The sequence below is a fragment of the Scyliorhinus torazame genome, chromosome 23 (assembly GCF_047496885.1).
Source record: "Scyliorhinus torazame isolate Kashiwa2021f chromosome 23, sScyTor2.1, whole genome shotgun sequence".
NCBI lineage: Eukaryota > Metazoa > Chordata > Chondrichthyes > Carcharhiniformes > Scyliorhinidae > Scyliorhinus > Scyliorhinus torazame.
The window spans coordinates 33553417-33566064 of NC_092729.1; the positions used below are offsets into that span (position 1 = coordinate 33553417).

The 12648-nt window shown below is 50.4% G+C and overlaps 1 long non-coding RNA gene across 1 annotated transcript in view; it reads left to right on the forward strand.

The window, feature by feature from the left end:
* Positions 1-10851, forward strand: part of LOC140399582 (uncharacterized) — a 15961-nt gene extending 5110 nt beyond the window's left edge. The window contains exon 2 of the long non-coding RNA XR_011937736.1: positions 10703-10851. This is a non-coding gene — a long non-coding RNA (uncharacterized lncRNA). The remainder of the gene's footprint in view (positions 1-10702) is intronic.
* Positions 10852-12648: the final 1797 nt, after the last annotated feature.

Genomic DNA, 12648 nt, shown 5'->3' on the forward strand with positions numbered 1-12648 from the left:
TCTGAGGATTCCTCGTCGAGGAAAGATTCTCTTTGCGTCGTCCAAGCTTCAAAATCAACTCTCCTCGGGGAGAAAGAGAAAGCTGGAAATTGATTACAGCAAAGCGTTATTGAAATAATAAAGGCACAGCAACATTCTGGGACTGCCCCAATCTGTGTTATATAACCCATTTTATAAACACGCCAGAAGATGCACAATTTTGTTGCTTTTAATAAAATATTTTTATTGAAGTACTTGCAAAATTTTTATAGCAATAACAAAAGCAATAATAACATAACCATCAACATGGTAAACTAGACATTTCCCACCCAACCCCTTCTGTATCCCTTAACCATATTGCACCTCGCCTCAGACTCACCCTTCCCCCTCAGACTCCCCCTACCCTCTCCCCCTCAGACTCCCCCTTTCCCCTCGGACTCCCCCTACACTCTCCCCCTCAGACTCCCCCTTCCCCCTCAGACTCCCCCTACCCTCTCCCCCTCAGACTCCCCCTACCCTCTCCCCCTCAGACTCCCCCTACCCTCTCCCCCTCAGACTGCCCCTACCCTCTCCCCCTCAGACTCCCCCTACATTCTCCCCCTCAGACTCCCCCTTCCCCCTCAGACTCCCCCTCTCCCCCTCAGACTGCCCCTACCCTCTCCCCCTCAGACTCCCCCTACCCTCTCCCCCTCAGACTCCCGCTACCCTCTTGCACACTCTTTCCCTCACCCTCCCTCCACAACCTTGACAGAGACTATATTAGGAAAATTAAAATCCCCGAGTGTGACCACCCTATTCCTCCTGCAAGTTCCATCTGCTAATTCCTGTTGACTATTTGGGTACAATCCCAATGAGGTCACCATCCCATACTTGGTTCACCCACAAAATATCGCTGGATGATTCCTCGGTTATTTCATCTCTTGACTATTCCCGTGAGGCTCCCCTTGATCAAAGCACTTCCCCCTCCTCTCTTTCCTGCACCTCTGTCCCTCCTGAAGCACCTGTACCTATCGAGTCTATTCACCTCCCTGCCGCGGCTGAGGACTGAGACACTTTCAGCCCCTCTGGTTCACAATTACAGCCCTGAGGGAGCACCTGATACCCAATTACAACACTGAGGGAGCACCCGATACCCAATTACAACACTGAGGGAGCACCCGATACCCAATTACAACACTGAGGGAGCACCCGATACCCAATAACAGCACTGAGGGAGCACCCGATAACCAATTACAACACTGAGGGAGCACCCGATAACCAATTACAACACTGAGGGAGCACCCGATAACCAATTACAGCACTGAGGGAGCACCCGACAACCAATTACAGCACTGAGGGAGCACCCGATAACCAATTACAACACTGAGGGATCACACAAAAAACTATTACAACACTGAGGGAGCAGCCGATACCCAATTACAACACTGAGGGAGCAGCCTGCACTCAATTACAACACTGAGGGGGCATCCGATAACCAATTACAACATTGAGGGAGCACCCGATACCCAATTACAATACTGAGGGAGCACCCGATAACCAATTACAACACTGAGGGAGCACCCGATACCCAATTACAACACTGAGGGAGCACCCGAAAACCAATTACAACACTGAGGGGGCATCCGATAACCAATTACAATACTGAGGGAGCACCCGATAACCAATTACAATACTGAGGGAGCACCCGATAACCAATTACAACACTGAGGGAGCACCCGAAAACCAATTACAACATTGAGGGAGCACCCGATAACCAATTACAACACTGAGGGGGCATCCGATAACCAATTACAATACTGAGGGAGCACCCGATAACCAATTACAATACTGAGGGAGCACCCGATAACCAATTACAACACTGAGGGAGCACCCGAAAACCAATTACAACATTGAGGGAGCACCCGATAACCAATTACAATACTGAGGGAGCACCCGATAACCAATTACAACACTGAGGGAGCACCCGATAACCAATTACAACACTGAGGGGGCATCCGATACCCAATTACAACACTGAGGGGGCACCCGATACCCAATTACAACACTGAGGGAGCACCCGATAACCAATTACAACACTGACAGAGCACCCGATACCCAATTACAACACTGAGAGAGCACCCGATAACCAATTACAATACTGAGGGAGCACCCGATAACCAATTACAACACTGAGGGAGCACCCGAAAACCAATTACAACACTGAGGGGGCATCCGATAACCAATTACAATACTGAGGGAGCACCCGATAACCAATTACAATACTGAGGGAGCACCCGATAACCAATTACAACACTGAGGGAGCACCCGAAAACCAATTACAACATTGAGGGAGCACCCGATAACCAATTACAATACTGAGGGAGCACCCGATAACCAATTACAACACTGAGGGAGCACCCGATAACCAATTACAACACTGAGGGGGCATCCGATACCCAATTACAACACTGAGGGGGCACCCGATACCCAATTACAACACTGAGGGAGCACCCGATAACCAATTACAACACTGACAGAGCACCCGATACCCAATTACAACACTGAGGGAGCACCCGATACCCAATTACAACACTGACAGAGCACCCGATACCCAATTACAACACTGAGGGAGCACCCGATACCCAATTACAACACTGAGGGAGCACCCGATACCCAATTACAACACTGACAGAGCACCCGATACCCAATTACAACACTGACAGAGCACCCGATACCCAATTACAACACTGAGGGAGCACCCGATACCCAATTACAATACTGAGGGAGCACCCGATACCCAATTGCAACAGTGAGGGAGCACCCGATACCCAATTACAACACTGAGGGAGCACCCGAAAACCAATTACAACACTGAGCGAGCACCCGATACCCAATTACAACACTGAGGGAGCACCCGATACCCAATTACAACACTGAGGGGGCATCCGATAACCAATTACAATACTGAGGGAGCACCCGATAACCAATTACAATACTGAGGGAGCACCCGATAACCAATTACAACACTGAGGGAGCACCCGAAAACCAATTACAACATTGAGGGAGCACCCGATAACCAATTACAATACTGAGGGAGCACCCGATAACCAATTACAACACTGAGGGAGCACCCGATAACCAATTACAACACTGAGGGGGCATCCGATACCCAATTACAACACTGAGGGGGCACCCGATACCCAATTACAACACTGAGGGAGCACCCGATAACCAATTACAACACTGACAGAGCACCCGATACCCAATTACAACACTGAGGGAGCACCCGATACCCAATTACAACACTGACAGAGCACCCGATACCCAATTACAACACTGAGGGAGCACCCGATACCCAATTACAACACTGAGGGAGCACCCGATACCCAATTACAACACTGACAGAGCACCCGATACCCAATTACAACACTGACAGAGCACCCGATACCCAATTACAACACTGAGGGAGCACCCGATACCCAATTACAATACTGAGGGAGATCCCGATACCCAATTGCAACAGTGAGGGAGCACCCGATACCCAATTACAACACTGAGGGAGCACCCGAAAACCAATTACAACACTGAGCGAGCACCCGATACCCAATTACAACACTGAGGGAGCACCCGATACCCAATTACAACACTGAGGGGGCACCCGAAACCCAATTACAACACTGAGGGAGCACCCGATACCCAATTACAACACTGAGGGAGCACCCAATACCCAATTACAACACTGAGCGAGCACAATTATTAATTACAGCACTGATGGGGCACCCGCTAACCTATTACAACACCGATGTAGCACCTGCTACTCAATCACTGCACAGCTGGAACATCTTTACATCATTACAACAATGTGGGACGAGAGAATTTTACTGTCAAAAATGTCTCCCGAGCCACTGGCTCCAGGCTTGCTGCTGTTTCCTCATTCAGTATTAATACGGACACTTCCCCTTCCATCAGTCACCTCTCCCTCTCTCCCAAACACTTGGAAGTCTGTATATTCCATGGTACAGTGGCAGTGCACAGTCAGATCCCACAAACACCCGAGAACATTTACCTCTCTCCAAACAAACTACCCCCTCTTACTCCACTTCAATATGTCCCTCATCCTCGCACAGCAGGATCCCCCCCCCCCACACACACTCCAGTGTGGGATCGGCCGGATTTGAAAAAAAAAGAGTTTGAGGTGAGAATAGCCGCAGTTGTTGTGCGAGGAATGTGGGGCGGGGTCTAGGGGGGCAAGAAGCCTCCCATCCGTGGGCAGGGTGGGTACAGAGGGATATGGGCCAAATGCGGGCAAGTGGGACTAGCTTAGTGATAGAAACTGGGCGGCACGGACAAGCTGGGCCGAAGGGACCGTTTCCATGCTGTAAACATCTTTCACTCTATGACTGGCCTCCAGTCACACAAACAGCCTTCTCCCACCGCCCTCTGTCTCCTATCACTAACTCAGTTCTGCTTCCAAGTTACCCCATCTCCCATGTGCATTTGACTTCTTTGTCAGTCTCCCATGTGGGGCCTTGTCAGAGGCTTGGCTGCAATCCAGATAAACTACATCAACTGCACCACCCTCATCTGGTCACCTCCTCCAATAATTCAGTCCCATTTGTTCAGCACGGCCTCCCTCTGCCACGCTGACTATTCCTGATCAAAGCTCGCCTCTCCCAAGTGGAGATTGATTCTCCAGCCCCACCGCTCCACGTCAATATTTCCCTCAGCCTCACACAGCAAGATCCCACACTGGAGACCGTCAGATCCTGTGTCTTTATCCCCTCCCCCTCCCTTGACCCACCAACCAATGTCCACCTCTGCTTTGCTGTCTCTGGATACCCCCTCCCACGCCATCGCCTCACTGGCTCTCTTTCACCCACACAGCCTCCAACATTCCCCACCCCCCCCAGTGTGGACACTGTCGCCGTGCGAGGAATATGGGGTGGGTTGTGTGGGCACAAGGAGGGGGGGGGGGGGGGAGGAAGCTGGACCCTGACTCTACCCCCCAGCCACGACTCTTGTCTCTCTCTCTCCGCTCCCTCTGGCTTTGCACTCTCCCCTACCTCCATCCTAATTGCACAATCGGATCCAATCACCCCTCCAGTCAGTGTACATGAGCAATGAAGGCAATTCTACACAGCAAGATCCCACTGGCAGTACCACGATGGTGCAGGACACCCCTCCCACACTCTCTGTCTCTCTCCCCCACCCCACCAGATCCCCTTCACATCCCTAGCCTTCAACTTCCACACTTACCTCTGCCTCCATCTCTCTCTTTCTCCCTCATTTCATTTCTCTCCCTCCCTCTCTCTCATTTCATTTCTCTCTCTCCCTCTCTCTCATTTCATTGCTCTCTCTCTCTATCCCTCTCTGAGCCGGATCTCCACAGAATCAGACCGTACAGAACTGGCCCTTCCACCCACCAAGCCTGGAGAGACAAGTGTAAATACTCTAATCTGCTCCAATCCCTCTGCCCAGCACTAGGCCCAGAGCCTTGAATGTTACCACACGTTGGGTGTCACAACCGCCCAATTCTCTCCAACAGAGAGAGATCTGGAAGGGCAGAGAGACAAGAACATTCTACACTCAGAAACTCAGTAAAGTGAATTGAAATGGTCCCTGGCCTTTTACATGTAAATGTGACATTACTGACACCAAGACATAGGCCCTGTTCTGATTGGCAATTTAAGCCCCCTTCCAGTCACAGCCTTTTACATTCCAGGCCCTTGTCAGCGCTCGATCGAAATGTCCTTCGAAATGTTCATGTCTTATCATTCTGAATAAAGTCCCGCCACACGGGACATGTGTCAGTGTTTAACATTCCACAATCACATCCCAAACCCTCTCCAGTCAATGAATCGATTACAGTCGCAATGAAGGCAGTTCCGCACAGCAAGATCCCAGTAACAGTCCCACGGCAGCGGTGGACACCCCCACCCTGACACTCTGTCTCTTTCCACTACCCTTCCTGAGCCCCTCACACCCCCATTCCCAGCCCCTCCCTGTTCAGCTGCCCTTCCCTCCCTCCATTTCCCCATCTCTCGCTCTCTGTGTCTGCCTCTCCCTCTCCCAGCCTCCCTCTTTCCCTCAATCTTTTACATTTACAGTCAGCTCGCGGGTGTTTGTAAGTAATAGGGAGCCAGACCAGGCGAGTACACAGCACAATTCCACACACACACACAACCTGCTCACTGACAGGGGAACAATTTAAATACTGAAACCAGGAGCAGGCCATTCGGCCCTCTCTCTCTCCTTTTGCTTTCTCTATCTCCTTTTCCTTTCTCTCTCTCCTTTCCCATTCTCTCTCTCTCCTTTCACCCTTCTCTCTCTCCCCCCCTTTACTGTATTCTCTCTCTCCTTTTCCTTTCTCTCTCTCTCCTTTCCCATTCTCTCTCTCTCTCTCCTTTCCCATTCTCTCTCTCCTTTCCCATTCTCTCTCTCTCTCTCTCCTTTCCCATTCTCTCTCTCTCTCTCCTTTTCCATTCTCTCCTTTCCCATTCTCTCTCTCTCCTTTCCCACTCTCTCTCCTTTCCCATTCTCTCTCTCTCTCCTTTCCCATTCTCTCTCTTCTTTCCCATTCTCTCTCTCCAGTCCCATTCTCTCTCTCTCCCTCCTTTCCCATTCTCTCTCTCTCCTTTCCCATTCTCTCCTTTCCCATTCTCTCTCTCCTTTCCCATTCTCTCTCTCTCTCTCTCCTTTCCCATTCTCTCTCTCTCTCTCCTCTCCCATTCTCTCACTCCTTTCCCATTCTCTCTCTCTCTCCTTTCCCACTCTCTCTCTCTCTCTCCTCTCCCATTCTCTCACTCCTTTCCCATTCTCTCTCTCTCTCTCTCTCTCCTTTCCCATTCTCTCTCTCTCTCTCCTTTCCCATTCTCTCTATCTCCTTTCCCATTCTCTCTCTCTCCTTTCCCATTCTCTCTCTCTCCTTTCCCATTCTCTCTCTCTCCTTTCCCATTCTCTCTCTCTCCTTTCCCATTAATTCCAGTAAAACACGGGCACTGTGCGATTGGTAAATTAAGCCAGGCCCCAATCGCAGCCTTTCCCGTTCCAGGCCCTTTGAGAGAGCTGGATTGAAATGTCCTCGGAAAATCTCCTGTCTTCCCATTTGGAATAAGTGTCCCACCACACTGGACATGTTTAATATTTATGATTACAGAACTAAAACCCAAAACCTTACCCCCCCCCGGCCAGTCAATGTACTAATGACTAAAGTTACAATGTAGACCAGTCTGCACAGCAGGATCCCACGGGCAGCCCCACAACGGAGGAGGACTCAACCGCTCCCAAGATGCAGCATTGATTTCCCCCACTGAGTCCCCAATGTTCCCCCCCTCCCAGTTTGGTTCTCTCTCACCCTGTTTCTCCCCCCCGCCCTTTCCCTCCGTCTAGTTAGGTTTACAGTGTGGACACCATGGTGGGGTGAGGAATATGGGGTGGGGAGGTGGGGGTCTGAGCCCTGGCTGCACAGCAGAGACCCCCACCCAAAAATCTCTTATAGATTTCATAGATTTTACAGTGCAGAAGGAGGCCATTCGGCCCATCGAGTCTGCACCGGCTCTTGGAAAGAGCACCCTACCCAAGGTCAACACCATACCCATAACCCAGTAACCCCACCCAACACTAAGGGAAATTTTGGACACTAAGGGCAATTTATCACAGCCAATCCACCTAACCTGCACATCTTTGGACTGTGGGAGGAAACCGGAGCACCCGGAGGAAACCCACGCAGACAAGGGGAGGATGTGCAGACTCCGCACAGACAGTGATCCAAGCCGGAATCGAAACTGGGACCCTGGAGCTGTGAAGAGATTGTGCTATCCACAATGCTACCGTGCTGTCCTTTCCCTCTCCCTGCCCCTCTGACATCCCCATCTCTCTCTCTGCCTCTGTCTCTCTCTCTGTCTCTCTCTCTCTGTCTCTCTCTGACTCTCGCTCTCTCTCTGTCTCTCTCTCTGACTCTCTTTCTGCCTCTCTCTCTCTGTCTCTCTCTCTCCCTCTCTGACTCTCTCTCTCTGACTCTCTCTCTCTCTGTCTCTCTCTCTGACTCTCTCTCTGCCTCTCTCTCTGTCTCTCTCTCTCCCTCTCTGACTCTCTCGCTGTCTCTCTCTCTGCCTCTCTCTCTCTGTCTCTCTCTCTCTCTGTCTCTCTCTCTCTGTCTCTCTCTGACTCTCTCTCTCTGTCTCTCTCTGACTCTCTCTCTCTGTCTTTTCTCTCTCTGTCTTTTCTCTCTCTGTCTTTTCTCTCTCTGTCTTTCTCTCTGTCTTTCTCTCTGTCTTTCTCTCTGTCTTTCTCTCTGTCTTTTCTCTCTCTGTCTTTTCTCTCTCTGTCTTTTCTCTCTCTGTCTTTTCTCTCTCTGTCTTTTCTCTCACTGTCTTTTCTCTGTCTGTCCTTCTTTCTCTGTCTGTCCTTCTTTCTCTCTCTGTCTGTCCTTCTTTCTCTCTCTGTCTGTCCTTCTTTCTCTCTCTGTCTGTCCTTCTTTCTCTCTCTGTCTGTCCTTTCTCTCTCTGTCCTCCTCTCTCTCTCTCTGTCCTCCTCTCTCTCTCTCTGTCCTTCTCTCTCTCTCTCTCTCTGTCCTTCTCTCTCTCCTTCTTTCTCTCTCTCTGTCCTTTCTCTCTCGCGCTCTGTCCTTCTTTCTCGCTCTGTCTTTCTCTCTGTCCTTTCTCTCTCTGTCTTTCTCTCTCTCTTTCTGTCTGTCTTTGTCTCTCTGTCCTTCTTTCTCTCTCTGTCCTTCTTTCTCTCTCTGTCCTTCTTTCTCTCTCTGTCCTTCTTTCTCTCTCTGTCCTTCTCTCTCTGTCCTTCTTTCTCTCTTTCTGTCTGTCTTTCTCTCTCTGTCCTTCTTTCTCTCTCTGTCCTTCTTTCTCTCTCTGTCCTTCTTTCTCTCTCTGTCCTTCTTTCTCTCTCTGTCCTTCTTTCTCTCTTTCTGTCTGTCTTTGTCTCTCTGTCCTTCTTTCTCTCTCTGTCCTTCTTTCTCTCTGTCCTTCTTTCTCTCTCTGTCCTTCTTTCTCTCTCTCTTTGTCTTTCTCTCTCTCTGCCTTTCTCTCACTGTTTTTCTCAGTCCTTCTTTCTTTCTCTCTGTCCTTCTTTCTCTCTCTCTCTCTCTCTCTCTGTCCTTTCTCGCTCTGTCTTTCTCTCTGTGTCTTTCTCTCTCTGTCTTTCTCTGACCCTCTCTCTGTCCTTCTTTCTCTCTCTGTCTTTTATCTCTGTCTGTCTTGCCTACATACTTTCTGTTTCATTCTGCCCCCCCCCCCGCTGGGTTCTGCCCCCCCCCCCCCAATTTTATTTTCCTCCACCCCCTCCACCAAATATTATTCGTCTCCCCCCACTGTTTTATTTCTGCCCCTATTTTATTCCCCCCCCAATTTATCTCTCCCCCCCAATTTATCTCCCCAATTTATCTCCCCCCCCCAATTTATCTCCCCCCCCCAATTTATCTCCCCCCCCCAATTTATCTTCCCCCCCCAATTTATCTCCCCCCCCCCAGTTTATTCACCCCCCAGTTTTATTCCCCCCACAATTCACCCACCCCCATAATTTCCCCCCAATTTATTCCTCCCCCAATTGTATTCCCCCCCACAATTCGCGCCCCAATTTATTGCTCCCTCAATTTTATCCCCCACCCCCGTTTTATCCACCCACAATTCGCCCACCCCATAATTTCATCCCCCCAATTTATTCCTTTCCCAAATTTGCCCCCCCCCATTTTATTCTCCCCTCAAATGTCATTACCCCCCCTCAATTCCCCCCTCCCAAACTTATCTACCCCCTCCCAAAAACATTTTACCCCCAAAAATTATTTTATTGCCAAAATGGATACAGAGGTGGGGGGGGGGGTTTCGTCACCAGACCCCTCCTGCTCCCACTCGACTCCTTACTCCCCTCCTCAGGCTGCATTCCCTCCTGCTCCCACTCTCCACCTCCTTAATCCCCTCCTGAGGCTGCGTTCCCTCCTACTCCCACTCTCCACCTCCTTAATCCCTTCCTGAGGCTGCGTTCGCTCCCACTCTCCACCTCCTTAATCCCCTCCTGAGGCTGCGTTCCCTCCTACTCCCACTCTCCACCTCCTTAATCCCTTCCTGAGGCTGCGTTCCCTCCTGCTCCCACTCTCCACCTCCTTAATCCCCTCCTGAGGCTGCGTTCCCTCCTACTCCCACTCTACACCTCCTTAATCCCTTCCTGAGGCTGCGTTCCCTCCTACTCCCACTCTCCACCTCCTTAATCCCTTCCTGAGGCTGCGTTCGCTCCCACTCTCCACCTCCTTAATCCCCTCATGAGGCTGCGTTCCCTCCTACTCCCACTCTCCACCTCCTTAATCCCTTCCTGAGGCTGCGTTCCCTCCTGCTCCCACTCTCCACCTCCTTACTCCCCTCCTCAGGCTGCATTCCCTCCTGCTCCCACTCTCCACCTCCTTAACCCCTCCTGAGGCTGCGTTCCCTCCTGCTCCCACTCTCCACCTCCTTAATCCCCTCCTGAGGCTGCGTTCCCTCCTACTCCCACTCTACACCTCCTTAATCCCTTCCTGAGGCTGCGTTCCCTCCTGCTCCCACTCCATCTTGTTCACTGGAATAACTCACCCAACCCTCGGTGTGAAAATGTCACCGGTCTCCCACTCCCCCCAGAGACACTGAGACTCCTGCCCCCCTCCCAAAAAAACAAAACACAGCCCACCGCTTGAGGGCCCATCAGAATAATGAAACCCCAACCATGACGGACAAAGACACATTGACATTTATTCTGTTTCTCTCAGGTTAGAACTCCTGTCTGAGGATTCCTCGCCGAGGAAAGATTCTCTTTGCGTCGTCCAAGCTTCAAAATCAACTCTCCTCGGGGAGAAAGAGAAAGCTGGAAATTGATTACAGAAAAGCGTTATTGAAATAATAAAGGCACAGCAACATTCTGGGACTGCCCCAATCTGTGTTATATAACCCATTTTAGAAACACGCCAGACGATGCACAATTTTGTTGCTTTTAATAAAATATTTTTATTGAAGTACTTGCAAAATTTTTATAGCAATAACAAAAGCAATAACAACATAACCATCAACATGGTAAACTAGACATTTCCCACCCAACCCCTTCTGTATCCCTTAACCATATTGCACCTCGCCTCAGACTCACGCTTCCCCCTCAGACTCCCCCTACCCTCTCCCCCTCAGACTCCCCCTTTCCCCTCGGAATCCCCCTACACTCTCCCCCTCAGACTCCCCCTTCCCCCTCAGACTCCCCCTACCCTCTCCCCCTTCCCCCTCAGACTGCCCCTACCCTCTCCCCCTCAGACTCCCGCTACCCTCTTGCACACTCTTTCCCTCACCCTCCCTCCACAACCTTGACAGAGACTATATTAGGAAAATTAAAATCCCCGAGTGTGACCACCCTATTCCTCCTGCAAGTTCCATTTGCTAATTCCTGTTGACTATTTGGGTACAATCCCAATGAGGTCACCATCCCATACTTGGTTCACCCACAAAACATCGCTGGATGTTTCCTCGGTTATTTCATCTCTTGACTATTCCCGTGAGGCTCCCCTTGATCAAAGCACTTCCCCCTCCTCTCTTTCCTGCACCTCTGTCCCTCCTGAAGCACCTGTACCTATCGAGTCTATTCACCTCCCTGCCGCTGCTGAGGACTGAGACACTTTCAGCCCCTCTGCTTCACAATTACAGCCCTGAGGGAGCACCTGATACCCAATTACAACACTGAGGGAGCAGCCTGTACCCAATTACAACACTGAGGGAGCACCCGACAACCAATTACAGCACTGAGGGAGCACCCGATAACCAATTACAACACTGAGGGATCACACAAAAAACTATTACAACACTGAGGGAGCATCCAACACTGAGGGAGCACCCGATACCCAATTAGAACACTGAGGGAGCATCCGAAAACCAATTACAACACTGAGGGAGCACCGAATACCCAATTACAATATTGAGAGAGCACCCGATAACCAATTACAACACTGAGGGAGCAGCCTGTACCCAATTACAACACTGAGGGAGCACCCGACAACCAATTACAGCACTGAGGGGGCACCCGATAACCAATTACAACACTGAGGGATCACACAAAAAACTATTACAACACTGAGGGAGCACCCAATTACAACACTGAGGGAGCACCCGACAACCAATTACAGCACTGAGGGAGCACCCGATAACCAATTACAACACTGAGGGATCACACAAAAAACTATTACAACACTGAGGGAGCACCCAATACACAATGACAACACTGAGGGAGCACCCGATACCCAATTAGAACACTGAGGGAGCATCCGAAATCCAATTACAACACTGAGGGAGCACCGAATACCCAATTACAATATTGAGAGAGCACCCGATAACCAATTACAACACTGAGGGAGCAGCCTGTACCCAATTACAACACTGAGGGAGCACCCGACAACCAATTACAGCACTGAGGGAGCACCCGATACCCAATTACAACACTGAGGGGGCACCCGATAACCAATTACAACACTGAGGGATCACACAAAAAACTATTACAACACTGAGGGAGCACCCAATTACAACACTGAGGGAGCACCCGACAACCAATTACAGCACTGAGGGAGCACCCGATAACCAATTACAACACTGAGGATCACACAAAAAACTATTACAACACTGAGGGAGCAACCAATACCCAATTACAACACTGAGGGAGCACCCGACAACCAATTACAGCACT